At 48.3% G+C, this 25,030-nt stretch overlaps 1 protein-coding gene and 1 long non-coding RNA gene across 5 annotated transcripts in view; one reads left to right on the forward strand and one right to left on the reverse strand.

Annotated features, from left to right (window-relative positions):
• Positions 1-16,501, forward strand: part of LOC141116348 (uncharacterized) — a 35,550-nt gene extending 19,049 nt beyond the window's left edge. Inside the window, exons 2-3 of the long non-coding RNA XR_012237024.1 lie at positions 11,091-11,259; positions 16,389-16,501. This is a non-coding gene — a long non-coding RNA (uncharacterized lncRNA). The remainder of the gene's footprint in view (positions 1-11,090; positions 11,260-16,388) is intronic.
• STON2 (stonin 2) overlaps positions 1-25,030 on the reverse strand; it is a 122,523-nt gene that overhangs the window by 65,762 nt on the left and 31,731 nt on the right. Inside the window, exon 1 of one of the 4 annotated variants that reach the window (XM_073608571.1) lies at positions 14,789-14,935. The exons of the other annotated variants lie outside the window; for them this stretch is intronic. The gene's annotated coding sequence lies outside the window, so the exon portion shown is untranslated. Of the gene's footprint in view, positions 1-14,788; positions 14,936-25,030 lie in introns of those variants that run through there. 4 annotated transcript variants of the gene reach the window in all.

Consider the following 25,030-nt stretch of genomic DNA (forward strand, 5'->3'; position numbering starts at 1 on the left):
GTACCTTGTGGCAGAGTGTGATTGCTTGGCGAGGTGTCACAGGGCCCACATTCAGTAAGGAGCGTCTCTCGGCCCCTCTCTAAGTTTTATATTGATTTGGGCAGATGCCCCCCAGGGATGGACACCATACCTCCACACCACCACCAGCTCTGCCCCAGGGAGCGTCTAACCTTTCCTGCTAGCGCTCCAATTAATGCATGCTTAGGTGGAGACCGAGTCCCCAGGGCCTGTTGTAATGCCAGATAGGCCTCAGCTCTGCGCTCGGCTGCCTTATATTGACACAGCAGATATTAACTGTAAATGCCAACTCTGCTGAGCGCACGGAAAGGCGAGAGAATAAATATTTACCGCAGAGCGAGGAATCTCCTGACTTATACAGTATGTTACGAGCTGCCCTCGGTGCGCACGGGTCTGAGTACATTATATATACTGTAAATATTCACTCGTGTCAATGCCGATCTGACTTACGCCGACCGCTCCCGCTGGCGATCCACGCTACGCCTGCAGAGAATACAACAGTGCAAGGAGAAAACTGCGGAAAACTAAATAGAAACCCAACACAAGAAGGATTCAGATTGTCTGCAATGAGTTGCTACTCTTCAGATGTTCTCCTGGCATCTAGCGTACTTTAACCGCTTCAACCCTGGAAGATTTGGCTACTGAATGACTAGGCCATTTTTGTGATTTCACTGACAATTGCGCAGTCATGCGACGTTGTACCCAAACAAAATTGACGTCCTTTTTTTTCCCACAAATAGAGCTTTCTTTTGGTGGTATTTGATCATCTCTGCGGTTTTTATTTTTTGCGCTATAAACAAAAAAAAGAGCGACAATTTTGAAGAAAAAAAACACAATATTTTGTACTTTTTGCTACAATAAATGTCCCCATTTTTTTTAAAAAAAGCATTTTTTCTCAGTTTAGGCCGATACGTATTCTTCTACATATTTTTGGTAATAAAAAATCGCAATAAGCTTATATTGACTGGTTTGCGCAAAAGTTATAGCGTCTACAGAATAGGGGATAGATTTATAGCATTTTTACTATTTTTTTTTTTCACTCGTAATGGTGGCGATCTGCGATTTTTATCGTGACTGCGACATTATGGGAACATTTTGACACATTTTTGGGACCATTGGCATTTATACAGCGATCAGTGCTATAAAAATGCATTGATTACTGTAAACTGTCACTGGCAGTGAAAGGGGTTAAACACTAGGGGGCGATCAAGGGGTTAAATGTGTTTCCTGCTACGTGTTCTAACTAAAGGGGGGATGGAACTTGCTAGGGGAAGAGAGAGATCGGTGTTCATACTTTGTATGAACACACGATCTCTCTCTTCTCCCCTCAGAGAACCGGGATCTCTGTGTTTACACACAGAGATCCCGGTTCTCGCCGTGTCACGAGCAATCGCAGGAGTCCGGCGGTCATCGCGACCGCCAGGCACTCGCATCGGCTCCGGGGGCGAGCAGTGGGCGCGCACACACCCCTAGTGGCCACAAAAAGAAGTGACATAACATGACGGCAATTCGCGCCGTCATGTTACACTAGAAGTGGTGCCATGCTTCTCTCCGTACTTCTATATACTGAGGTACAGAAGTAGCCTCACACTCCTCTCCATACTTCTGTGTACCAGGTAATAAAAGAAGTAGCACACTCCTCTCCATACTCCTATATACTGAGCACTAGAAGTGGTGCCATGCTCTTCTCCATATTCCCATGTACCGTACCGTATACTCATATATATCAAGCGACAGACGTATCCCCACACTCCTCTCCATACCAGTGGCGGCTGGTGTTTTAATTTTTGGGGAGGTGGCAAACAACCCCTTTTCGGATGCCGGGCGCCTGCATTCCAGCGGCGGGGGTGTTTTATTTGAAGCTCCTGATTAGAGCCGTAGGCTCTAATAGGCTTCAAAAAAGGTGGACTCAGAGCGCAGAGCATTGCGCTCGCAGTCCACCCAGGCGTGTTAGAAAAGCAAATGAATATCTAACACTGAACCGCCTCTCCGTCAATCAGGAGGCGTGGGTCTAATACCAGTCACCTGATTGGCTGAAGGCACAGGCGATCCCATTGGCCAACTAGCAGAAGCGAAGGAGAAACACACGGAGGACACAGGAGTCATCGCCTGACCCGCCCTACCCGTCCCACAGCTCGCTGCTGTCACCCGCTGCCTGACCCGCCACCAAGATGGGGTAAGTGCCAGTCAGACAGCGGGCGGGCGGGGGGGGGGGGGGGCACAGTGTCTGCATATGATGGGCACAGAGGCTGCAGTTGATGGGGCACAGTGGCTGCATATGATGGGCACTGAGGCTGCAATTGATGGGGCACAGTGGCTGCATATGATGGGCACTGAGGCTGCAATTGATGGGGCACAGAGGCTGCATTTCATGGGCACAGAGGCTGCATTTCATGGGAACAGTGGCTGCATATGATGGGTACAGAGGCTGCATATCATGGGCACGGTGGCTGCATATGATGGGCACGGTGGCTGCATTTCATGGGCACAGAGGCTGCATATGATGGGCACAGTGGCTGCATATAATGGGTACAGAGGCTGCATTGCATGGGCACAGAGGCTCCATAGGATGGGTACAGAGGCTGCATATGATGGGCACGGTAGCTGCATTTCATGGGCACAGAGGCTGTATATGATGGGCACAGTGGCTGCATATGATGGGTACAGAGGCTGCATTGCATGGGCACAGAGGCTGCATATGATGGGCACAGAGGCTGCATATGATGGGCACAGTGGCTGCATATGATGGGCACAGAGGCTGCATATGATGGGTACAGAGACTGCATTACATGGGCACAGAGGCTGCATATAATGGGCACAGAGGCTGCATATGATGGGCAGGGTGGCTGCATTTCATAGGCACGCACAGAGGCTGCATATGATGGGCACAGAGGCTGCATATGATGGGAACAGAGGCTGCATATGATGGGCACAGAGGCTGCATATGATGGGCATGGTGGCTGCATTTCATGGGCACAGAGGCTGCATATGATAGGCACAGTAGCTGCATATGATGGGTACAGAGACTGCATTACATGGGCACAGAGGCTGCATATGATGGGCACAGTGGCTGCATATGATGGGCACAGTGGCTGCATTTGATGTTTTTGTTTCAGTATTTTTCCTGAATTTTTCAGTTTGTTTGCGCCCCCAAAAATTTTGAGCACCAGCTGCCACTGATCAGATCCCTGGAGATGGTTCTAATTCCATGCTCGGGGATGAGGAGATGGTGAATTCTCTTCCTCACAATCTTGCTTCTTTAATTCTCCACTTTTCAGTCTGAACGTTCTGAGGTCATGTGCGGCCAGGCAACTCCATCACCCCCTCCCTCCCTCCTGAGACACCCGGCCCAGACTTTCATCCACTGACACACTGAGATGACATCACAGCTTTCCTCCCAGAGCTTCCCAGAACATTCAGAAATAAACAACTGATCTGCATCTCTGTGTCAATGTTTTCACCCAAGATTCACACTTTAATTTTAGTCTTAGGTGAAATTTGTGATAAATGGATCCCTGAATTTGTAGTGGAGGGGGGTATTTTCCCACACACAACCAACTTCAAGTACAGCCTCTAGTGAGCCTTCCATAACCTCAAATAGTTGAAGGCCAACACTCTCACATTGGGAGAGAACTACAAGTCCCAGCATACCATTGGATAAAAGGTGAATCTGCCTACAATAAAGGTGAAAAGGCAAAGGGTATGCAAATTAGGCCTTTAGGTTAAAATCCCGATTAGCTGGCATTGAATGTAGAAGATGCCTGAGTGGGGGCAAGCGCAGAACATCTCCTTCAGGTGGGCAAATTAATGAGTGAATGTGCGGTGAATATGTGAAGAAATGGTCAGCATCGGCCAATGAGCACAGGCCATATTATAAGGAAGGCTGCTGGGACTCGGAATGGACAAGTGAATACAGATGTTGGTCAAGCAGCATTATTGGTGACATAACTGGTGGAACATGCGGCCAAATACTTGTTATACATGCAGCGAAAGTTGCAATATGAATTTAAAGCAGAACTAAACCTACCATTTTAGGAATTATGAGCAAGCAGCTCTTTACTGGACTGTGAGACTGTCTGCCCATAGTCTCCTAATGATTGTACACTGAACTGCACATGCACAGCTCAGTGCGCAATCCTGGCTGGTTCCTGTACACATGCATGGGATGACATCATCCCCTGCTGGCCAATCAAAAGACCGAAAATTCAGCACCCGGAAGTAGCCCGAGGAGAAAATGACAGCGGCCAGTGAAGGATGTAACCGACGCATCACTGGAAGGTGGAGGTGCGTATTTTTCAGAGTTTAGTTTTGCTTTAAAATAGAACAGCACGATTAATCATTACCCACTTCAATACTGGGCACTTATACACCGTCCTGCCCAGACCAATTTTCAGCTTTCAGCGCTGTCGCAGTTTGAATGACAATTGCGCGGTCATGCTACACTGTACCCAAACTAAATTTTTATCACTTTGTTCCCACAAATAGAGCTTTCTTTTGGTGGTATTTGATCGCCTCTGGGATTTTTATTTTCTGCTAAATAAATTTAAAAAAAGACCAAAAATTTTGAAAAAAAATGTTTTTGTTTTTTTTGTTTCATTTACGAAACTTAAGTAAGTTTTCTCCTTCACTGATGGGGCTGCACTGACGGGCACTGATAAGGCGGCACTGATGGGCACCGATGATACAGTTTGTAGTGTACATAGATTTGCAAAACAATGGGATGAAGGAATATTCCTGAACTTTGTTTTATCTCATGGTTACTGTGAAATTGTGTGCATCAATGCAGTGCCTGTTATCTCAGCTTGCAGAGCTTGGATTCATTGAATGAGTTTGCCAAAAAGAAAAAATATTGCAGAATACACAGCCTCATGTTACATAACTAAGCTCTATTTCATGCTGATAAAATTTAATTATTAATGTATCCTAAATAGAAAACTATCTTTAGATAGATGTTTATCCCAAAAGCATTTTATTAAAATAAAATTTGATAAAAATAAAAAAAAATCAGATTTAACCACTTGCCGACCAGCGCACGCCGATATACATGCTACCCTGTTTTCCTGAAAATAAGACCTAGCGTGATTGTCGGTGATGGCTGCAATATAAGCCCTACCCCCCAAATAAGCCCTACCCGCTTTCCCCGAAAATAAGCCCTACGCTGAAAATAAGACCTACAAGGACTTTAACTAGGGCTTATTTGGGAGGTAGGGCTTATATTGCAGCCATCACCGACAATCACGCTAGGTCTTATTTTCAGGGAAACAGGGTAACTTTGAGGACGGATATTGTTGTTATGGCAGCAGCTAGCTTTCCAAAAAAAGTGCGCTTGTAAGACCGCTGCGCAAATACAGTGTGACAGAAAGTATTGCAACGACCGACATTTTATTCTCTAGGGCAGTGATGGCGAACCTTGGCACCCCAGATGTTTGGGAACTACATTTCCCATGATGCTCCACCACACTGCAGAGTGCTGGAGCATCATGGGAAATGTAGTTCCAAAACATCTGGGGTGCCAAGGTTCGCCATCACTGCTCTAGGGTGTTAGAAAAAAAAATGTATAATGTTTGGGGGTTCTAAATCATTTTCTAGCAAAAAAAAAAAAAATGTTTTTAACTTGTAAACAACAAATCTCAGAAAGAGGCTCAGTCCATAACCACTTCCCGCCCGCCCTATAGCGGATTGACGTCCGGGAAGTGGTTCCGTTATCCTGACTGGACGTCATATGACGTCCAGCAGGATAACATGCCGCAGCGCGCCCCCGGGGGCGCGCATCGCGGCGATCGGTGGAGCGGTGTGTCAGTCTGACACACCGCTACACTGATCTTGGTAAAAAGCCTCCGGCGGAGGCTCTTTACCACGTGATCAGCCGTGTCCAATCACGGCTGATCACGCTGTCAATAGGAAGAGCCGTTGATCGGCTCTTCCTCACTCGCGTCTGACAGACGCAAGTAGAGGAGAGCTGATCGGCGGCTCTCCTGGCAGGGGAGGTCTGCGCTGATTGTTTATCAGCGCAGCCCCCCCTCAGATCACCCCACTGGACTACCAGGGATGCCACTAGGACCACCAGGGATGGGGCAACGTGGATGGCCAGGTATGTACCCCATGGCCATCCACATGTGCCCAATCTGTGCCAATCAGTGCCCACAAATGGGCACTGATTGGCACTATTATGTCCATGATCTGCCCAGCAATGCCCAGATCTGCCCAGCAATGCTCTATCAGTGCCACCTGTCATTGCCCATCAGTGCCACCTGTCAGTGCCCATCTGTGCCCATCAGTGCCCACCTATCAGTGCCCATCAGTGCCACACATCAGTACCCATCAGTGCCACCCATATATACCAATCAATGCCACCTACGAGTGCCCATCAGTGCCGCCTATGTGTGCCCATCGGTGCCACCTATGAATGCCCATCAGTGCCGCATACCAGTGCCACCTATCAGTGCCCATCAGTGCCGCCGTATCAGTGCCCATCAGTGCAGCCATATCAGTGCCCATTATTGAAGGAGAAAGCGTACTTATTTACAAAAAAATTTAACAGAAACAAAGAAAAACTTGTTTTTTTTCGAAATTTTCGGTCTTTTTTTATTTGTTGCGCAAAAAATAAAAACCGCAGAGGTGATCAAATACCACCAAAAGAAAGCTCTATTTGTGGGAACAAAAGGATAAAAAATTTGTTTGGGTACAGTGTAGCATGATTGCGCAATTGTCATTCAAATTGCAACAGCGCTGAAAGGTGAAAATTGGGCTGGGCGGGAAGGTGTCTAAGTGCCTGGTATTGAAGTGGTTAAATTTAAAAAAAAAAAAAAATCAGATTTTTTTTTTATTTAAAAAGAAAACAAATCATTGATTTTTATCCACCCTGGTCTTTATTATGGGAAGCTCCTGCACAAAAGCTTCGCACTGGACTACTGAACAAGATCTGGAAGAAATACACAAAGTGCACCATGGGATCTATGTATTAAAAGTTTGCATCCATGTAGTGCCCATAATGATATTGATATATATATATATGCACTTCCGGACCGCCCACCTTACATATACTGAGGCAGAGCAGCATTACTTTCACGCAAAGCAATCAATATACATTTATTGAGATTTTTTTTTACCAAAAAGATGTAGCAGAATACATATTGGCCTAAATTGATGAAAAAATTAGATTTTTTTTACATTTTTTTATGGGATGTGTTTTACAGCAGAAAGTAAAAAATATTGTTTTTTTTTCAAAATTGTTTGTCTTCTTTTTGTAATATAATATGAATACTGTGGATACTAGGATTGTGGTTGGACGCACCAGATATTCTTTTATTATATCTGGATTTTAAAAAAATGCGTAAACAATCATCGGGTTTGGTAAAGGTCGGCGAGCTGATATTAGAGAACGGCGCTCACATTTCGCACAGGGCTGGGTGGATTGTAGTTACACCTCTTAGCTGTAATGTCAAACAAAGAGAATAACATTATCTTGCCAAACCTCAGAAAAATACGGAAATTGTGCAGCTCTCGAAGACATGGGTGAGAGAGATCAATAAATATTCTTTTTTGTGGTTAAAGAATTATTAATACATTTCGACATCGTATTACCAGCTGCAGATGAAAAGGGTAGATGCAACTTCTAAATTCTTTTTTTTATGGCAACTTTTGTGAAAAATAATATTCTGTTTAAAATGCTGCTTTATGCATTGACATACCTCCTTAGACCCAGTCTGTCCAGACAGTATGGTCACCTGTTGACTTGGCATCATCCACAGGCAGTTTAACTCTTCAATACGCCACAGATGAAACCAATGCTATGTTACTTTTGCAGTACAGAGGAGGTTTTTCTTGTCGTTTGAAGTGTAGGAAGGCAATAACTCTCCTAAACCCTGTCTCTGCGAATGGCTAACACTGACTGAGGAAACATGGAAGATGTTGGGAGGAACTAGCTAGGCCTGAACTAACTAGCACTAAACAGTTGACAAACCAAGATACCAAAATCCCATTGTAAACAAGTCGCAGTGGCCCAAAACTACCACTAGATGTCAACTAAACACGAAAAATGATAACCTCAAGCAGTTCCAACACGACAAGACATAAAAAATATATGAAAGTGGGGCAGAAGAAGCAATATGATCAACAGCAGGACTAAATTCAAATGGAACTCCAGTTTTATTTTAAATATACCCAAAAGGTGAGCATTAACCACTTGGCGACCAGCCTCCGCACTTCTACGGCGGCAGGTCGGCTCTCCTGTGCGAACCGACGTACCCGTACGTCAGTCCATGCATGTGAGATTGCGGGCACTCGATGTCCGCCGGCCGCCCGCGATCGCTCTACACAGAGGCAGAACGAGGATCTGCCATTGTAAACAAGGTGGATCTTCGTTCTGACTGGGACATCTCAGAGATCTGCTGTTCCTAGTGATCGGGAACAGTGATCTCTGTCATGCCCCAGGCAGCCCATCCCCCCTACAGTTAGAACACACCCAGGGAACACAGTTAACCCCTTGATCGCCCCCTAGTGTAACCCCCTTCCCTGCCAGTGTCATTTATACATTAATGAGTGCATTTTTATAGCACTGATCAATGTAATAATGTCACTGGTACGCAAAAAGTGTCATTTGGAGTCAGATTTGTCCGCTGCAATGTCGCAGTCCTGCTAAAAATTGCAGATCGCCACCATTACCAGTAAAAACAATAAAAAAAAATAAAAGTCCATAAATCTATCCCATAGTTTGTAGACGCAATGTAGGGGGCAGTGTGAGTGGTGTAGGGAAGGGTGCTTTGTAAGCAGTGTATGGGGGGGGTTGTGGGGGGGCAGTGTAGGTTATGTAGGGGGCAATGTGAGTGGTGTAGGGAAGTGGGCAGTGTGAGTGGTGAAGGGGTAGGGAAGTGGGCAGTGTATAGGGGGGGGGGCAGTGTAGGTGTCCATACAGGGGAGGTAGTGTATGTAATGTATAGAGGGGGCAGTGTAGGCTTTCCCTACGCCCCCTCTATACCTCACATTTACTACCCCCCACCACCACCAATACTGTGTATTGGTGTAGAAAGGAGGGTAGTATTGGTGGTGTGAGGAGAGGGGTAGTATAGGTGGTGTACATGGGGAACAGTGTATGGAGGGAGCAATGTAGGTAGTCTATGGACAGGGAGCAGTGTATGGACAGGGGGCAGTGTATTTACAGGGGGCAGTGTATGTACAGCGGGCAGTGTACGGACAGGGGGCAGTGTACGGACAGCGGGCAGTGTACAGGCAGGGGGCAGTGTACGGACAGGGGGAAGTGTACGGACAGGGGGCAGTGTAGACAGGGGGCAGTGTATGGACAGAGGGCAGTGTATGTACAGGGGGCGGTGTACGGACAGGGGGCAGTGTATGTACAGGGGGCAGTGTATGTACAGGGGGCAGTGTATGGACAGGGGGAAGTGTATGGACAGGGGGCAGTGTACGGACAGGGAGCAGTGTATGGACAGGGGGCAGTGTATGGACAGGGGGCACTGTATGTACAGGGGGCAGTGTATGTACAGCGGGCAGTGTACGTACAGCGGGCAGTGTATGGACAGGGAGCAATGTATGGACAGGGGGCAGTGTATGGACAGGGGGAAGTGTATGGACAGGGGGCGGTGTATGGACAGGGGGCACTGTATGTACAGGGGCAGTGTACATACAGCGGGCAGTGTACGTACAGCGGGCAGTGTACGGACAGGGGGCAATGTATGGACAGGGGGCAGTGTATGGACAGGGGGAAGTGTATGTACAGGGGGCAGTGTATGGACAGGGAACAGTGTATGGACAGGGGGCAGTGTATGGACAGGGAACAGTGTATGGACAGGGGGCAGTGTATGGACAGGGGGCAGTGTATGGACAGGGGGCAGTGTATGGACAGGTGGCAGTGTATGGACAGGGGGCAGTGTATGGACAGGGGGCAGTGTATGGACAGGGAACAGTGTATGGACAGGGGGCAGTGTATGGACAGGGGGCAGTGTATGGACAGGGGGCAGTGTACGTACAGCGGGCAGTGTACGGACATGGGGCAGTGTATGGACAGGGGGCAGTGTATGGACAGGGGGCAGTGTATGGACAGGTGGCAGTGTATGGACAGGGGGCAGTGTATGGACAGGTGGCAGTGTATGGACAGGGGGCAGTGTATGGACAGGGGGCAGTGTATGGACAGGGAACAGTGTATGGACAGGGGGCAGTGTAGACAGGGGGCACTGTATAGACAGGGGGCAGTGTATGGACAGGGGGCAATGTATGGACAGGGGGCAGTGTATGGACAGGGGGCAGTGTATGGACAGGGGGCAGTGTATGGACAGGGAACAGTGTATGGACAGGGAACAGTGTATGGACAGGGGGCAGTGTAGACAGGGGGCACTGTATAGACAGGGGGCAGTGTATGGACAGGGGGCAATGTATGGACAGGGGGCAATGGATGGACAGGGGGCACTGTATGGACAGGGGGCAGTGTATGGACAGGGGGCACTGTATGGACAGGGGGCAGTGTATAGACAAGGGGCACTGTATAGACAGGGGGCAGTATATGGACAGGGGGCAGTGTATGGACAGGGGGCAGTGTATAGACAGGGGGCACTGTATAGACAGGGGGCAGTGTATGGACAGGGGGCAGTGTATGGACAGGGGGCAGTGTATAGACAGGGGGCAGTGTAGAGTGGGGGTATTGGTTGTAAATCAAGTTTGTCCTGACCCTGTAATCTGTTTCTTCTGATCTCCCCCAACAACTACAGACCTCACTGTCTTAGAGATCATTTTACTTTGGAATATATTTCACTTTTGAATCCTATATAAAATATTTAAATAAAGGACATCTGTCTAGATAGGAATTTGCTGCTTGTCATTGTCAACCACTTTCAAAAATGTTTTAGTTATCTGTAGCAGCTTCAGTACATTCTCATGAACTGACCCAGACAAGGCTGTAGATCAGGAGTGTGGACTTTGCTGGCTGCATGCTTGTTGCAGGCGAGAAAGTCAGGAAGCATCAAAGTCAGAGTCAGCCAGGCGGACTGCATTTTCAGGAGTAGGTTGGCTGTGGTGGCCCCCTGTACTTCTCTCATGGCAGTTTTTTCTCTTCCTTCCTCCAGGCTGGACATGTGAATCTATGATTCCTTCCTGGTGAATGTGATGTGGACAATCTGCCATCAACAGACTCCTGAATGTGGGAAGCCGGGTGGCGTCTGGGTGGAGTTCTGTGTTTTCCTTCCACTCTTAGATATTTCTAAGGTTATGTACACACGTTTCTGTTTGCAGAAGGTAGGTACTAAGCGCAGCCTGATGAAGCCTCTCCTCAGTTCTGCTTCCAGCATGCAAAATCATGAATCAAAGCATGACAATCACCTTTACATGCCCTTTCCATACATGTAAAGTACATTTCCACAGAGTTGCGTTTCTTACTTGGAGGTCCTGCCAGTAGCTGCACTTCCTGTTGCAGGCTGAGAACACTAAGGGGGTCTATGTATAAAACATTTGCTGTACATTCACGTTGGTACCACAAATCGGTTGTAACATAGTTTTATCCTATGAACGTCAGTGCCATCTAGTGGCCTTAATGTGGTATTTTCCTGAAATATTTCAAATGTAATATGATTATCTCCCATCATCACCGGCACCATCTAGTGGACATAATGCAGAATTATGTTTATAGTTAGAGTTTTTCAGGAAAATACCACATTATGACCACCAGATGGAGCTGATGATCATGGGGGACAATCACATTACTAACAATATGGCAAACGGTTATTTGGGCTTTTGTGAATGGTTAAAGAATAACTAAAAGCAAAACTTTTTTTTTCTAGTTTTGGATAGAGTGGAGAGGGATTAGAATATCAGTTAGGTTGTTATTGCTGTCTGTGTCCCCATTAGAAAGATTCGCCCTCTCTATTTGTCATGTTTACCTTTATCACCAAAAGTGAAAGCAAATTTTGGGTTGACCCCAAGACAGGAATATAGGGGACTGTGGTTGTAGTGACAACCAGGGATTCCCTCAATTCGGAGGGATTTCCTCTCACTTCCTGTCTATGAAACAGGAAGTGAAAGGAAATCTCCCTAATGGGACACAGATGGCCAGAAAAAAAAACTTGAGAGAGTTTAACCCACCCTTACTTTATTCAAAATTAAAAAAAAGTTTTGCCTTTAGTTCTACTTTAAGATATCTGCACACTGAATGTTTTATACATAGATTTGTTAGTGTGGTCAAACTGCAATAAAGAAGTGCTGCTACTTACGGGATCTCCAGGTAAGAAACCAAAATATTCACCTTCAATTCAGAGTTTTCACCACCAGTACTTTTTTCTGCCACTAGACCTCAGTCTGACAGCCAGCATCAGTCTACCCACTTCATCCCGGACGTACCCCCAACCTGCGACTGGACAGTGAAAGGAGAAGCAGCACAGCAATGAGCTCATCTCTCTGCTCTCTCCTCCTATCTGCGTGCTTCTTGTCAGCACATGAACTTATTGGCTCCTTGTGCTGCCTCTGATTCTCACACTCCAGCCTTGCTGTATAGGGACTACAAGAGTCTGATACCAGGTATAAAATACATTTAATAATGTATGAATGATTACAGAGTTGCATTCATTTATGTCCTTTATATCTGCCTGGCGTTCAGCTTCAACATAACACCTGGAAATATCTTTAAAAGAGTTACAGTGTATCCAGGTGCATCAGAAATCACACAGGACAGCAGCACTGAGAACAGAGCCGGGGGCGCCATCATGAACCTTCAACTAAAGACTGTCTTATTCTAAGATTCCTCTAGTGTCTCGGATCCCCGTCTTTATATCATCAGCTAAAGAGCATCATTCCCCGGATATGACACCGTCCTGAACTCTGCGCCCCGGGAACATAACACGGCACATACATGGTGGGATCTGTCAGGGACAGCGCAGGGTTCTGCAGAACTCTAGAGAGCGCAGCGTTGGAATAATCTGCAGAATATTTCAACATAAATCTGTCATAGGAGGATGGGATCAAGGAATGTTCTGCAGATTCCTAGAGTGGTCAGTGATTAAATAATCTGCAGGATACATCAATATATGGATATGTATCAGTTAGGGGCAGATGGGACAGAGCAATGTTCTGCAGATCTAAAGAAAGGTGAGGGATGGAATAAACTGCAGAATATAATTATATGTGTCTGTCAGGGCGGGGCAATGTTCTGCAGATCTCTAGAAAGTTGGTAATGGAACAATCTGCAGAATATATCAATATGCATCTGTCAGTAGGGCGATGGGACAGAGCAATGTTCTGCAGGTCACTAGTGTGGTCAGTGTTGGAATAATCTGCAGAAAATATCAATATGCATCTATGAGGGGCAGATTAGGAGGAGCAATGCTCTGCAGGTCTCTAAAGGGGTCAGTGATGGAATAATCTGCAGAATATATCAATATGCATCTGTCAGTAGAGAGATGGGACAGAGCAATGTTCTGCAGGTCTCTAAAGGGGTCAGTGATGGAATAATCTGCAGAATATATCAATATGCATCTATGAGGGGCAGATTAGGTGGAGCAATGCTCTGCAGGTCTCTAAATGTGTAAATGATGGAATAATCTGTGGAATATATCAACATGCACCAGTCAGGGGGCAGATGGGACAGAGCAATGTTCTGCAGATCTATAAAAGGTAAGAGATGGAAAAAAACTGCAGAATATATTTATATGTGTCTGTCAGGGTAGGGCAATGTTCTGCAGATCTCTAGAAAGTTGGTAATGCAACAATCTGCAGAATATATCAATATGCATCTGTCAGTAGAGAGATCGGACAGAGCAATGTTCTGCAGGTCACTAGTGTGGTCAGTGTTGGAATAATCTGCAGAATATATCAATATGCATCTGTGGGGGCAGATTAGGTGGAGCAATGCTCTGCAGGTCTCTAAAGGTGTCAATGACGGCATAATCTGTGGAATATATCAATATGCATCTATGAGGGGGCAGATGGGACAGAGCAATGTTCTGCAGATCTAAAGAAAGGTAAGAGATGGAATAAACTGCAGAATATAGTTATATGTATCTGTCAGGGGGAAGATAGGAAGGAGCGATGTTCTGCAGATCTATAGAAAGTTGGTAATGGAACCATCTACAGAATATATCAATATGCGTCTTTGAGGGGCAGACGAGGAGGGAGTAATGCTCTGCAGATCTCTAAAGAGGTCAGAGATGGAATAATCTGCAGAATATATCAATATGCATCTGTCAGTAGGGAGATGGGATAGAGCAATGTTCTGCAGGTCACTAGTGTGGTCAGTGTTGGAATAATCTGCAGAACATAACAATATGCATCTATGAGGGGCAGATAAGGAGGAGCAATGCTCTGCAGAGCTCTAAAGGGGTCAATGATGGAATAATCTGCAGAATATACCAATATGCATCTGTCAGTAGGGAGATGTAGGGAGATGGGACAGAGCAATGTTCTGCAGATCTATAAAAAGGTAAGAGATGGAATATTCTGCAAAATATATCAGTATGTACCAGTCAGGGGACAGGTGAACATAGCAATGATCTGCAGATCTCTAGAGCGGCCAGTAATGGAATAATCTGCAGAATATATTCATATGTATCTGCCATGGGGGGATGTAGGACAGAGCAATGTTCTGCAGATCTCTAGACAGCCAGGCATGGAATAATCTATAAATTATTAGCAGAGATGTCTGAATGTAGCAGATCCTTTCCCTTACATAAGACTTCCCATCTGCCCCCTCTGGAGATGGTAGGTGAGCGGTGGGCAGTCTTGTTGCCCCCTATACTGCCCCTTCCCCCCCCTGGGGCAGATTTGAGGCCCCTCTCACCTTGGTACAATGCTGCTGGATGGATCTGCGGAGGGAGGTGATTCGCAGGTTTACATCTGTCAGTGAATCCAGGAGGGTGGAGGGTGAGATGGGGGAATTTGATGTGTGTGGGCGGATGACAGATAGAAGAATATTCTCTATTCCAATCTTCCCGATCCCCCTCACACATGGCTCCTCTTACTGCATGCTGCGGAAATCAGCGCAAACAATTCACCTCTCACAATATTGCCTTCTCGTTATCGGCTGTGGAACCACAAGTCCCAGCAATGCCATCAATAAAGACACATGATCCCTCCCCCTGGGCTGTTCCCCTGGGGCAACAAGGCACTGGAGTAAGTGGGCTCACCAATGTACACAGATTATACAATCAGCGCTGTGGACTTGCAGCACTGGGGTTGTGGGTTCATGTTCCATCAGGGTCACTACCCAATAACATACGCTATATTACCAAAAGTATTGGGACACCTGCCTTTACAAGCACATGAACTTTAATAGCATCCCAGTCTTAGTCCGTAGGGTTCAATATTGAGTTGGCCCATCCTTTGCAGCTATAACAGCTTCAACTCTTCTGGGAAGGCTGTCCACAAGGTTTAGGAGTGTGTCTATGGGAATGTTTGACCATTCTTCCAGAAGCAGATTTGTGAGGTCAGGCACTGATGTTGGACGAGAAGGCCTGGCTCGCAGTCTCCGCTCCAATTCATCTCAAAGGTGTTCTATCGGGTTGAAGGTCAGTCAAGTTCCTCCACCCCAAACTCGCTCATCCATGTCTTTATGGACCTTGCTTTGTGCACTGGTCCAAATCATTTGGTGGAGGGGGGATTATGATGTGGGGTTGTTTCTCAGGGGTTGGGCTTGGCCCCTTAGTTCCAGTGGAGGGAACTCTTAAGCCATCAGCATACCAAGACATTTTGGACAATTTCATGCTCCCAATTTTGTGGGAAAAGTTTGGGGATGGCCCCTTTCTGTTCCAACATGACTGCTCACCAGTGCACAAAGCAAGGTCCATATGGACATGGATGAGCGAGTTTTGGGGTGAAGGAACTTGACTGGCCTCAACCCGATAGAACACCTTTGGGATGAATTACAACGGAGACTGCAAACCAGCCCTTCTCGTCCAACCTCAGTGCCTGACCTCACAAATGCGCTTCTGGAAGAATGGTCAGACATTCCCATAGACACACTCCTAAACCTTGTGGATAGTCTTCCCAGAAGAGCTGAAGCTGTTATAGCTGCGAAGGGTGGGCCAATTCAATATTGAACCCTACAGACTAAGACTGAGATGTCATTAAATTTCATGTGTGTGTAAAGGCAGGCGTCCCAATACTTTTGGTAATATAGTGAACCTGCCAGCCTAATGGCTCCCTTCCTCTTTTGCCTGCAAGGACATTAGATTGCAAGCTCCTTTGGGGATTGATATGAATAATTTGATAAAGGAGACACCCGGAGAGCCCACCCCTTGTGACATCACAAGGGGGGCGGGCTTTCCGGTGATGTAATTGGATGGCCACACCCCATGGTTACATAAGAGATGTCAGACAGCGGGGGGTGTCACAATGGAGGAAGACAGCATTAGGACAAATGCAGACTTTTTTGTTTTTAGCGGGTAACCAGCAGCAAGGAAGTGGCGCGGGAGAAGACAGCTCCGGGAGAGACAGCAGCGGGTGAAGACAGCTTGGGGAAAAGACAGAGCTATTTTTTTTAAATAAAGGACTTGTCAAAAACCGGCTCTTGTTTTTTTTTTACATTTCACTGCTTTTTTGGTGAATGGATAGGGGTACTATGTACCCGATACCCATTCACATAGTGGGGGCCGGGATCTGGGGGCCCCCCATGTTAAAGGGGGCTTCCAGATTCTGAAAAGCTCGCAGACCCCGACAACCACTGGCCAGGGTTGTTGGGAAGAGGCCCTCGTTGCCATCAACATGGGGGGCAAGGTGCTTTGGGGTGGGGGGCACAGAACCCCAAAGCACCCCCCCATGTTGAGGGCATGCGGTCTGGTATGGTTCAGGAGGGTGGGTGGGGGGGGGGTGTCGCTCGCTCGTCCCCTCCCTTTCCTGACCTGCCGGGCTGCATGCACGGATAAGGGTCTGGTATGGATTTTTTTTTTTAAATTTGGCGTGGGAGTGTCCCCTCCAAATCCATACCAGACTGAAGGGCCTGGTATGGACTGGTATGGACTGGTATGGACTGGGGGGGGACCCCACGCCGTTTTTTTGGTGAATTTTTTTAACCAGCAATTTTTTTTTATACATTCAGCTGTCAGCGGGGAAGAACGGTTTGGAGTCGTTTGGAGCCCTTCGTAAATACTCGGAAACACTCGGAAATACTCAGTTCCCGAGTGTTTCCAAGCCTTTCTGAGTTCAGCCGAGCTGTCCCCGAGTATTTCCGAGGCTCACTGGCGCCCCCCCCCCCCCCCAAGCTCTGGCCACATGCGGTATTGCATGCAATAGAAGTCAAAGCAGAACAAATTATCTTCATTTCCATTGACTTCTGTGGGGAAACTCGCTTTGATATGCGAGTGCTTTGGATTACAAGCATTCTCCTGGAACGGATTATGCTCGTAATCCAAGGTTCCACTGTACTTTAAAAAAATAAATGTAACAATGTATTAATGATATCTGCCTGGAGTTCAGCTTTAACCATGGCAAATCCTTCCAGGCGCTGCACTGAGATCTTAGGTAACCATGCACATTACAATCTGACCATCCAATTGAGATTGAACAGAACTATGTAATAGGTGGACCTACCTAATCTATCTGATCAATTGGAATCGGGCAGGCCCTTGATAGATCCGAAGGAGATTAAACAATCATATTGTAATTAGAGATGGACCGAACACCCCCCCAGTTCAGTTCGCTCCAGAACTCCTGAGCATTGCAAAAGTTCGCACTCGAATGACAAACCCCATTAAAGTCTATGGGACCCGAACTTGAAAAATCTAAAGTCCCCATTTTGAAGGCTTATATGCAAGTTATTGGCCATAAAAAAGGCATGGGAGTCCGGAAACTGCCCTGGGGGGGACATGCATCAATGCAAAAAAACTTTAAAAAATATATTTTTTTTTTATAAGGAGCAGTGATTTTAATAATGCTTAAAGTGAAACAATAAAAATGAAAAATTCCTTTAAATATTGTGCCTGAGGGGTCCTCTTAGTCTGCCTGTAAAGTGGCAAATATGTAGCATGTATAGAACCTGCTGCAGCAAAGCTGACATTTATAAAGGAAAAAAAATTAAATTTAAATTGCTGGCAATACAATACCATTTCCGGCAATAGAAAAATGTAAAAAAAAAATCCCCCCCCCCCCAATCTATACCAGGCTCTTTGGATCTGGTATGGATTTTAAGGGGAACCCTAAAATCCACGCTAAAATAAAAAAAAATTAAAAACGGCGTGGGGTCCCACCCAAAATTCATACGAGAACCTTATCGGAGCATGCAGCCCGCGAGGCCAGGAAAGGGGGGACGAGCGTGTGCCCCCCCCTTAACCATATCAGGCCACATGCCCTCAACATAGGGGGGTGTTTTGGGAGGCGAGGGGGTTCTGTGGGGCATCCCACTGAGCGCCCCACAAATTGGGGTGTTCGCCGAACAGGCGAATAGGGGATGTTCTGAACTTTTGCTCGGCTTAAACCGTTCGCCCAAAACGGATTGTAATGTGTGTAGTGAGATTTGTTGTTTAATTAAGCCAATAACTTGATCACATTGAAATACAATGTAGACAATTGTTATAAAAGTGACAATTAAAATCAATTCCTTATCCCGCCCATGGGTCTCATGGGGTACTGGATGGGTGATTGTCGATGGGTATGCTACACTTGCTGCTGATTCTCGCTCTCTTCAGACAAAGCGTTTTCTCAGTTAGCGGCCCCCGGTTCAGTGAAAGCAGTTACCATGGAGCCCGAGAAATCCGGCAACCTTCACAAATCCAAACATCTTTCATCCCAGCTCTAATTGGAAAGTTTACTGAGCCGCGGGGCGGGTGGTGAGGTGCCATCATTAACCTTCTCTCTGCTGGAAGAAACACGGCGTAATGAGGCTCCTGACCCGCCTAAAGTACAGACATTATCCGTACAATACAAACCGTCTGTGTCCAGAGACTCTCGTATGAACGGTTATATGCCAACAACTAGTCATTCATTTGTTCGGGGCACAAATTTGGCTCCCGGCCACGGCTGTGAGCATAGGACGTGTGCATGGGGCGATTTACACTTATAGATGTGGGGCCATAAAAACAAGCAGTTGAGCCACGTTTATACTGCCCCCCCCCCCCCCATGCACCCCCTCTTAAACTGCAAAGTCAACTGGACAGGTTTGTATACTTGTGTCAGGAAGGGCATACCAGCAGACAAGATGGCTCTCCTGCACGGCATCCTATGCATAGGTACAGGCTAATTCATATTCCTTTACATGCACGTGTGCGCACGCACGCATATTCATGAGCATGCGCACGCATCTGTTGCTAACATTGGCCCCAAACAGGCTATTTAAACTGAGCTTTTGCTATGCTTCAGTGCTGCCTTGTCAACAGCATTCCCGTGCATATCTGCAACCTGTTATTCTGCATCTGGCTACTGTTACTGACAGGGCTTGTCTTCACTACTCCTGAACTCCACCTGCACTGACCCGGCTTGTCTTCACTACTCCTGAACTCCACCTGCATTGACCCGGCTTGTCTTGACTACTCCTGAACTCCACCTGCACTGAACTGGCTTGTCTTGACTACTCCTGAACTCCACCTGCACTGACCCCAGCTTGTCTTGACTACTCCTGAACGCCACCTGCACTGAACCAGCTTGTCTTGACTACTCCTGAACTCCACTGTACTGACCCGGCTTGTCTTGACTACTCCTGAACTCCACCTGCACTGACCCCGGCTTGTCTTGACTACTCCTGAACTCCACCTGCACTGACCCCGGCTTGTCTTGACTACTCCTGAACTCCACCTGCACTGACTCCGGCTTGTCTTGACTACTCCTGAACTCCACTGTACTGACCCGGCTTGTCTTGACTACTCCTGAACTTCACCTGCACTGACCCTGGCTTGTCTTGACTACTCCTGAACTCCACCTGCACTGACCCCGGCTTGTCTTGACTACTCCTGAACTCCACTGTACTGACCCGGCTTGTCTTGACTACTCATGAACTCCACCTGCACTGAACCGGCTTGTCTTGACTACTCCTGAACTCCACTGTACTGACCCGGCTGGTCCTGACTACTCCTGAATGCCACCTGCAAAGAACCGGCTTGTCTTGACTACTCCTGAACTCCATCTGCACTGACCCTGGCTTGTCTTGACTACTCCTGAACTCCACCTGCACTGACCCCGGCTTGTCTTGACTACTCCTGAACTCCACCTGCACTGACCCCGGCTTGTCTTGACTACTCCTGAACTCCACCTGCACTGACCCTGGCTTGTCTTGACTACTCCTGAACTCCACCTGCACTGACCCCGGCTTGTCTTGACTACTCCTAAACTCCACCTGCACTGACCCCGGCTTGTCTTGACTACTCCTGAACTCCACCTGCACTGACCCGGCTTGTCTTAACTACTCCTGAACTCCACCTGCACTGTCCCGGGTTTGTCTTGACTACTCCTGAACTCCACTGTACTGACCCGGCTTGTCTTGACTACTCATGAACTCCACCTGCACTGAACCGGCTTGTCTTGACTACTCCTGAACTCCACTGTACTGACCCGGTTGGTCCTGACTACTCCTGAATGCCACCTGCAAAGAACCGGCTTGTCTTGACTACTCCTGAACTCCATCTGCACTGACCCCGGCTTGTCTTGACTACTCCTGAACTCCACCTGCACTGACCCTGGCTTGTCTTGACTACTCCTGAACTCCACCTGCACTGACCCCGGCTTGTCTTGACTACTCCTAAACTCCACCTGCACTGACCCTGGCTTGTCTTGACTACTCCTGAATTCCACCTGCACTGACCCGGCTTGTCTTAACTACTCCTGAACTCCACCTGCACTGACCCGGGTTTGTCTTGACTACTCCTGAACTCCACTGTACTGACCCGGCTTGTCTTGACTACTCCTGAACTCCACCTGCACTGACCCCGGCTTGTCTTGACTACTCCTGAACTTCACCTGCACTGACCCTGGCTTGTCTTGAGTAATCCTGAACTTCACCTGCACTGACCCTGGCTTGTCTTGACTACTCCTGAACTCCACTGTACTGACCCGGGTTTGTCTTGACTACTCATGAACTCCACCTGCACTGACCCCGGCTTGTCTGGACTACTCCTGAACTCCACCTGCACTGACCCGGCTTGTCTTAACTACTCCTGAACTCCACCTGCACTGACCCGGGTTTGTCTTGACTACTCCTGAACTCCACTGTACTGACCCGGCTTGTCTTGACTACTCCTGAACTCCACCTGCACTGACCCCGGCTTGTCTTGACTACTCCTGAACTTCACCTGCACTGACCCCGGCTTGTCTTGACTACTCCTGAACTTCACCTGCACTGACCCTGGCTTGTCTTGACTACTCCTGAACTCCACCTGCACTGACCCCGGCTTGTCTTGACTACTCCTGAACTCCACTGTACTGACCCGGCTTGTCTTGACTACTCATGAACTCCACCTGCACTGAACCGGCTTGTCTTGACTACTCCTGAACTCCACTGTACTGACCCGGCTGGTCCTGACTACTCCTGAATGCCACCTGCAAAGAACCGGCTTGTCTTGACTACTCCTGAACTCCATCTGCACTGACCCTGGCTTGTCTTGACTACTCCTGAACTCCACCTGCACTGACCCCGGCTTGTCTTGACTACTCCTGAACTCCACCTGCACTGACCCTGGCTTGTCTTGACTACTCCTGAACTCCACCTGCACTGACCCCGGCTTGTCTTGACTACTCCTGAACTCCACTGTACTGACCCGGCTTGTCTTGACTACTCCTGAACTTCACCTGCACTGACCCTGGCTTGTCTTGACTACTCATGAACTCCACCTGCACTGAACCGGCTTGTCTTGACTACTCCTGAACTCCACTGTACTGACCCGGCTGGTCCTGACTACTCCTGAATGCCACCTGCAAAGAACCGGCTTGTCTTGACTACTCCTGAACTCCATCTGCACTGACCCCGGCTTGTCTTGACTACTCCTGAACTCCACCTGCACTGACCCTGGCTTGTCTTGACTACTCCTGAACTCCACCTGCACTGACCCCGGCTTGTCTTGACTACTCCTAAACTCCACCTGCACTGACCCCGGCTTGTCTTGACTACTCCTGAACTCCACCTGCACTGACCCGGCTTGTCTTAACTACTCCTGAACTCCACCTGCACTGACCCGGGTTTGTCTTGACTACTCCTGAACTCCACTGTACTGACCCGGCTTGTCTTGACTACTCCTGAACTCCACCTGCACTGACCCCGGCTTGTCTTGACTACTCCTGAACTTCACCTGCACTGACCCTGGCTTGTCTTGACTACTCCTGAACTTCACCTGCACTGACCCTGGCTTGTCTTGACTACTCCTGAACTCCACTGTACTGACCCGAGTTTGTCTTGACTACTCATGAACTCCACCTGCACTGACCCCGGCTTGTCTTGACTACTCCTGAACTCCACCTGCACTGACCCGGCTTGTCTTAACTACTCCTGAACTCCACCTGCACTGACCCGGGTTTGTCTTGACTACTCCTGAACTCCACTGTACTGACCCGGCTTGTCTTGACTACTCCTGAACTCCACCTGCACTGACCCCGGCTTGTCTTGACTACTCCTGAACTTCACCTGCACTGACCCCGGCTTGTCTTGACTACTCCTGAACTTCACCTGCACTGACCCTGGCTTGTCTTGACTACTCCTGAACTCCACCTGCACTGACCCCGGCTTGTCTTGACTACTCCTGAACTCCACTGTACTGACCCGGCTTGTCTTGACTACTCATGAACTCCACCTGCACTGAACCGGCTTGTCTTGACTACTCCTGAACTCCACTGTACTGACCCGGCTGGTCCTGACTACTCCTGAATGCCACCTGCAAAGAACCGGCTTGTCTTGACTACTCCTGAACTCCATCTGCACTGACCCTGGCTTGTCTTGACTACTCCTGAACTCCACCTGCACTGACCCCGGCTTGTCTTGACTACTCCTGAACTCCACCTGCACTGACCCCGGCTTGTCTTGACTACTCCTGAACTCCACCTGCACTGACCCCGGCTTGTCTTGACTACTCCTGAACTCCACTGTACTGACCCGGCTTGTCTTGACTACTCCTGAACTTCACCTGCACTGACCCTGGCTTGTCTTGACTACTCCTGAACTCCACCTGCACTGACCCCGGCTTGTCTTGACTACTCCTGAACTCCACTGTACTGACCCGGCTTGTCTTGACTACTCATGAACTCCGCCTGCACTGAACCGGCTTGTCTTGACTACTCCTGAACTCCACTGTACTGACCCGGCTGGTCCTGACTACTCCTGAATGCCACCTGCAAAGAACCGGCTTGTCTTGACTACTCCTGAACTCCACCTGCACTGACCCTGGCTTGTCTTGACTACTCCTGAACTCCACCTGTACTGACCCTGGCTTGTCTTGACTACTCCTGAACTCCACCTGCACTGACCCCGGCTTGTCTTGACTACTCCTAAACTCCACCTGCACTGACCCCGGCTTGTCTTGACTACTCCTGAACTCCACCTGCACTGACCCTGGCTTGTCTTGACTACTCCTGAACTCCACCTGCACTGACCCCGGCTTGTCTTGACTACTCCTAAACTCCACCTGCACTGACCCCGGATTGTCTTGACTACTCCTGAACTCCACCTGCACTGACCCGGCTTGTCTTAACTACTCCTGAACTCCACCTGCACTGACCCGGGTTTGTCTTGACTACTCCTGAACTCCACTGTACTGACCCGGCTTGTCTTGACTACTCATGAACTCCACCTGCACTGAACCGGCTTGTCTTGACTACTCCTGAACTCCACTGTACTGACCCGGCTGGCCCTGACTACTCCTGAATGCCACCTGCAAAGAACCGGCTTGTCTTGACTACTCCTGAACTCCATCTGCACTGACCTCAGCTTACCTTGACTACTCCTGAACTCCACCTGCACTGACCCCGGCTTGTCTTGACTACTCCTGAACTCCACCTGCACTGCCCCCTTCTTGTCTTGACTACTCCTGAACTCCACCTGCACTGACCCTGGCTTGTCTTGACTACTCCTGAACTCCACCTGCACTGACCCCGGCTTGTCTTGACTACTCCTAAACTCCACCTGCACTGACCCCGGCTTGTCTTGACTACTCCTGAACTCCACCTGCACTGACCCGGCTTGTCTTAACTACTCCTGAACTCCACCTGCACTGACCCGGGTTTGTCTTGACTACTCCTGAACTCCACCTGCACTGACCCGGGTTTGTCTTGACTACTCCTGAACTCCATCTGCACTGACCTAAGCTTGTCTTGACTACTCCTGAACTCCACCTGCACTGACCCCGGCTTGTCTTGACTACTCCTGAACTCCACCTGCACTGACCCCGGCTTGTCTTGACTACTCCTGAACTCCACCTGCACTGACCCCGGCTTGTCTTGACTACTCCTGAACTCCACCTGCACTGACCCTGGCTTGTCTTGACTACTCCTGAACTCCACTGTACTGACCCGGCTTGTCTTGACTACTCATGAACTCCACCTGCACTGAACCGGCTTGTCTTGACTACTCCTGAACTCCACTGTACTGACCCGGCTGGTCCTGACTACTCCTGAATGCCACCTGCAAAGAACCGGCTTGTCTTGACTACTCCTGAACTTCACCTGCACTGACCCTGGCTTGTCTTGACTACTCCTGAACTCCACCTGCACTGACCCCGGCTTGTCTTGACTACTCCTGAACTCCACCTGCACTGACCCCGGCTTGTCTTGACTACTCCTGAACTCCACCTGCACTGACCCCGGCTTGTCTTGACTACTCCTGAACTCCACTGTACTGACCCGGCTTGTCTTGACTACTCCTGAACTTCACCTGCACTGACCCTGGCTTGTCTTGACTACTCCTGAACTCCACCTGCACTGACCCCGGCTTGTCTTGACTACTCCTGAACTCCACTGTACTGACCCGGCTTGTCTTGACTACTCATGAACTCCGCCTGCACTGAACCGGCTTGTCTTGACTACTCCTGAACTCCACTGTACTGACCCGGCTGGTCCTGACTACTCCTGAATGCCACCTGCAAAGAACCGGCTTGTCTTGACTACTCCTGAACTCCAC

This window comes from Aquarana catesbeiana, linkage group LG13 (assembly GCF_042186555.1).
Source record: "Aquarana catesbeiana isolate 2022-GZ linkage group LG13, ASM4218655v1, whole genome shotgun sequence".
NCBI classification, from domain to species: domain Eukaryota; kingdom Metazoa; phylum Chordata; class Amphibia; order Anura; family Ranidae; genus Aquarana; species Aquarana catesbeiana.